The following is a 6,000-nucleotide window of genomic DNA, read 5'->3' on the forward strand; positions in this document are numbered from 1 at the left end:
AGCGGTAGATCTTCACGAAGTAGGCGATCTCCTTGCCCTTACAAACTCCTTGGTTCAACTCCACAATCTTGTCGGAGGCTCCCAAGTGACACCTAGCCAATCTAGGAGACACCACTCTCCAAGAAGTAACAAATGGTGTGTTGATGATGAACTCCTTGCTCTTGTGCTTCAAATGATAGTCTCCCTAACACTCAACTCTCTCTCACAGGATTTGGATTTGGTGGAAAGAAGATTTGAGTGGAAAGCAACTTGGGGAAGGATAGAGATCAAGATTCATATGGTTGGAATGGAATATCTTGACCTCAACACAAGTGTAGGTGGTTCTCTCTCAGAAAATGTGTATTGGAAGTGTAGGTATGTTCTGATGGCTCTCTCCACGAATGAAGAGTGGGTGGAGGGGTATATATAGCCTCCACACAAAATCTAACCGTCACACACAATTTGCCAAACTCGATGGGACCGAATGGTTAAACTCGGTCGGACCGATTCAGCAAACCTAGTGACCGTTAGGATTTTCGGTGGGACTGAGATGCAACTCGGTAGGACCGATATGGTTAGGGTTAGGGCATAACGTAATCTTGGTGTGACCGATTACACAAACTCGGTGGGACCGATTTTGGTAATAAGCTAACCAGAGAGTTGGTCAGGTAAACTCGGTGGGACCGATTCGCTCATCTCGGTGAGACCGAAGTGTTACAAAAGGGAAACAGAGAGTTTACATTGCAATCTCGGTGAGACCGATCGCTCATCTCGGTAAGACCGAAACGTTACGAAGGGAAACAGAGAGATTACAACCCCATCTCTGTGAGACCGAGATCCCTATCGGTGAGACCGATTTGCCTAGGGTTTGTGGCAGTGGCTATGACATTTGAAACTCGGTGGCGCCGGATAGAAAGAATCGGTGGGGCCGAGTTTGACTTTTGGTTTAGGTCACATGTGGATGTGGGAAGGTAGTTGAGGATTTTGGAGCATATCACTAAGCACTTTGAGCAAGCAAGCCATTAAGCAACACCTCATCCCTCCTTGATAGTATTGGCTTTTCCTATAGACTCAATGTGATCTTGGATCACTAAAATATAAAATGTAGAGTCTTGATCTTGAAGCTTGAGCCAAACTTTTTGTCCTTAGAATTTTGAGGGATCCACTTTCCTCATCCATGCCATGCCATTCATTGAGCTTTTCCTGAAAATTAATCTTGGAATAATGTTAGCTCAATGAGCTATATGTTGTTAGGAATTACCAAACCACCCAGGGATAGTTGCACTTTCACGGGGTCACATCATTAGAGAATGATGTGATGGACAAGACTCATTCGTTAGCTTAGCATAATGATCGTTTAGTTTTATTGCTATTTCTTTCATCATGACTTATTCATGTTCCTCTGACCGTGAGATTATGCAACTCCCGAATACCGGAGGAACACCTTGTGTGCTATCAAACGTCACAACATAACTGGGTGATTATAATGATGCTCTACAGGTGTCTCCGATGGTGTTTGTTGAGTTAGCATAAATCGAGATTAGGATTTGTCACTCCGTGTATTGGAGAGGTATCTCTGGGCCCTCTCGGTAATGCACATCACTCTGAGCCTTGCAAGCAAAGTGTCTAAAGTGTTAGTCACAGGATGATGCATTACAGAACGAGTAAAGAGACTTGCCGATTACGAGATTGAACTAGGTATGAGGATACCGACGATCGAATCTCAGGCAAGTAACATACCGATTAAAAAGGGAACATCCTATGTTGTTATGCGGTTTAGCCGATAAAGATCTTCGTAGAATATGTATGAGCCAATATGAGCATCCAGGTTCCGCTATTGGTTATTAATCGGAGATGTGTCTCGGTCATGTCTACATAGTTCTCGAACCCGTAGGGTCCACACGCTTAATGTTCGATGACGATTTGTATTATGAGTTATGTGATTTGATGAACCGAAGTTTGTTCGGAGTCCCGGATGAGATCACAGACATGACGAGGAGTCTCAAAATGGTTGAGACATAAAGATTAATATATTGGAAGGTTATGTTTGGACACCAGAATGGTTTCGAAAAGGTTCGTGCATTTCTCGGAGTACCGGGGGTTACCGGAAACCCCCGGTGAGTTAATGGGTCTTCATGGGCCCTAGTGGAGAGAGGAGGCGGCGGCCAGGTGGTGGCGCCCCCCCCCCCAAAGCCCAAACCGAATTGGACTAGGGTTGGGGGGGCCGTCCCCCTTTCCTTCTCTCCTCCTCCTCCTTCCCTCCTTCTCCTAGTGGGAATAGGAAGGGGGGCGAATCCTACTTGGACCGAGAGTCCAAGTCGGACCCTCCATGGCGCGCCCCCCTTGGGCCAGCCACCTCTCCTCCCCCTTTTATATACGTGGGAGGGGGGCTGATACGTCTCCAACATATCTATAATTTTTGATTGTTCCATGCTATTATGTTATCTATTTTGGATGTTTATGGGCTTTATTATACACTTTTATTTCATTTTTGGGACTAACCTATTAACCCAGAGCCCAGTGCCAGTTTCTGTTTTTACCTTGTTTTAGGGTTTCGAAGAAAAGCAAAATCAAACGGAGTCCAATTGACCTGAAACTTCACAGAACTCATTTTTGGAAGGAAAGAAGCCCAGAAGACTTGAAGTGCACGTAAGGGAAGCTTCGAGGAGGCCACGAGGTAGGGGGCGCGCCCACCCCCCTAGGGCGCGCCCTCCACCCTCGTGGGCCCCTCGTGCCCCCCCTGACGTACTTCTTCCACCTATATATCTCCATATACCCTAAAACTTCCGGCGAGCACAATAGATCGGGAGTTCCGCCGACAGAAGCCTCCGTAGCCACCGAAAGCCAATCTAGACCCGTTCCGGCACCCTGCCGGAGGGGGCAATCCCTCTCCGGTGGCCATCTTCATCATGCCGGTGCTCTCCATGACGAGGAGGGAGTAGTTCTCCCTCGGGGCTGAGGGTATGTACCAGTAGCTATGTGCTTGATCTCTCTCTCTCTCTCCATCTCGTGTTCTTGAGGTGATACGATCTTGATGTATCGCGAGCTTTGCTATTATATTTGGATCCTATGATGTTTCTTCCCCCTCTACTCTCCTGTAATGAATTAATTTTCCCCTTTGAAGTTATCTTACCGGATTGAGTCTTTAAAGATTTGAGAACACTTGATGTATGTCTTGCCGTGCGTATCTGTGGTGACAATGGGACATCACGTGATTCACTTGATGTATGTTTTGGTGATCAACTTGCGAGTTCCTCCCATGAACCTATGCATAGGGGTTGGCACACACTTTCGTCGTGATTCTCTGGTAGAAACTTTGGGGCACTCTTTGAGGTTCTATGTGTTGGTTGAATAGATGAATCTGAGATTGTGTGATGCATATCGTATAATCATACCCACGGATACTTGAGGTGACATTGGAGTATCTAGGTGACATTAGGGTTTTGGTTGATTTGTGTCTTAAGGTGTTATTCTAGTACGAACTCCAGGGCTGTTTGTGACACCTATAGGAATAGCCCAACGGATTGATTGGAAAGAATAACTTTGAGGTGGTTTCGTACCCTACCATAATCTCTTTGTTTGTTCTCCGCTATTAGTGACTTTGGAGTGACTCTTTGTTGCATGTTGAGGGATAGTTATGTGATCCAATTATGTTAGTATTGTTGAGGGAACTTGCACTAGTGAAAGTATGAACCCTAGGCCTTGTTTCAACACATTGCAATACCGTTTACGCTCACTTTTATCATTAGTTACCTTGCTGTTTTTATAATTTCAGATTACAAAAACCTTTATCTACTATGCATATACCACTTGTATCACCATCTCTTCGCCAAACTAGTGCACCTACACAATTTACCATTGTATTGGGTGTGTTGGGGACACAAGAGACTCTTTGTTATTTGGTTGCAGGGTTGCTCGAGAGAGACCATCTTCATCCTACGCGTCCTACGGATTGATAAACCTTAGGTCATCCACTTGAGGGAAATTTTTTACTGTCCTACAAACCTATGCACTTGGAGGCCCAACAACGTCTACAAGAAGAAGTTTGTGTAGTAGACATCAAGCTCTTTTTTGGCGCCGTTGCCGGGGAGGTGAGTGCTTGAAGGTAGATCTTTAGATCCTGCAATCGAGTCTTTTAGTTTCTTGTTTTATCACTAGTTTAGTTTATAAAAGAAAATTATAAAAAAATGGAATTGAGTTTGTCTCATACGCTTCACCTTTTTAATATCTTTCGTAAGTATGATGGAAAGGATAATTGTGCTCAAGTGCTAGAAGAAGAAATATATAAAATGTTTGGCACTAAATGTTTGAATGATGAGCATGATTGCAATGTTGTTAGTATGAATTCCTTGAATATCCATGATGCTAATGATATGCAAAGCCACAAGCTTGGGGAAGCTATGTTTGATGAAGATGATATTTTTTGTCCCCCAAGTTTTGATGAGCAAATTTATTATGATGAAAGCATGCCTCCTATCTATGATGATTATTGTGATGACACGTATGCTTTAAATAATAATGATGAAACTTGTCATCTTGATTTCAATTTTCAATCCCATGATAGTTACTTTGTTGAGTTTGCTCCCACTATTATTCATGAGAAGAATTTTGCTTGTGTGGAGAGTAATAAAAATTCTATGCTTGTAGATCATGAAAAGAATGCTTTAGGTGCTGGTTATATTGTTGAATTCATTCATGATATACTGAAAATTATTATGAGGGAGGAATATATGCTTGTAGGAATTGCAATAATATCAAGTTTCCTCCCTATGTGCTTAAAGTTTTGAAGTTATGCTTGTTTTGCCCTCCTATGCTAGTTGATTATTGTTCCCACAAGTTGTTTGCTCACAAAATCCCTATGCATAGGAAGAGGGTTAGACTTAAATGTGCTAGTCATATTCTTCATGATGGTCTCTTTATGTTTCAATTCTTATCTTTTATGTGAGCATCATTGAAATCATCATGCCTAGCTAGGGGCGTTAAACGATAGCGCTTGTTGGGAGGCAACCCAACTTTTTTTTGTTCCTGTTTAGTAATAAATAATTCATCTATCCTCTGTTTAGATGTGGTTTTATGCTTTTAATTAGTGTTTGTGCCAAGTAGAACCTTTGGGAAGACTTGGGGAAAGTCTTGTTGATCATGCTGTAAAAAACAGAAACTTTAGCACTCACAAGAATTGCTGCCATTTTTATTTGGAGAGTGCTATTTAGTTAATTCGTTTTAAATATGATTAATAGATAAATTCCGCAGGTCCAGAAATTTATTTGAGAATTTTATGAGTTCCATAAGTATACGTTTGATCCAGATTACTACAGACTGTTCTGTTTTTGACAGATTCTGTTTTTCATGTGTTGTTTACTTATTTTGATGAATCTATGGCTAGTAAAATAGTTTATAAACCATAGAGAAGTTGTAATACAGCAAGTTTAACACCAATATAAATAAAGAATGAGTTAATTACAGTACCTTGAAGTGGTGATTTATTTTCTTATACTAGCGGAGCTTACGAGTTTTCTGTTAAGTTTTGTGTTGTGAAGTTTTCAAGTTTTGGGTAAGGATTCGATGGACTATGGAATAAGGAGTGGCAAGAGCCTAAGCTTGGGGATGACCAAGGCACCCCAAGGTAATATTAAAGGATAGCGAAGAGCCTAAGCTTGGGGATGCCCCGGAAGGCATCCCCTCTTTCGTCTTCGTTCATCGGTAACTTCACTTGGAGCTATATTTTTATTCACCACATTGTATGTGTTTTGCTTGGAGCGTCAATTTATTTTGTTAAGATTTTCTTGCTGTTATTTAGAACAATGTTTTGCATCTTTTATTTCAATAAAAGTGGCATTGATAGCCTTTACTATGCCTATTTTAGAAGTCCACATGTTGCTGTTTGAAAACAGAAAGTTTACCGCTGTTGCAATAATTCCCTAGAAAATTCAGAATGTGATAAAATGTTGAAACCTTTTGCATATTAAGCTCTGATAAATTTAATACAGTGGGAATTTTATTTCATAATTTTTGGAGTTAGGG

The sequence above is a fragment of the Triticum urartu genome, chromosome 3A, assembly GCF_056163025.1.
Source record: "Triticum urartu cultivar PI428250 chromosome 3A, HENAU_Tu73, whole genome shotgun sequence".
NCBI classification, from domain to species: Eukaryota; Viridiplantae; Streptophyta; class Magnoliopsida; order Poales; family Poaceae; genus Triticum; species Triticum urartu.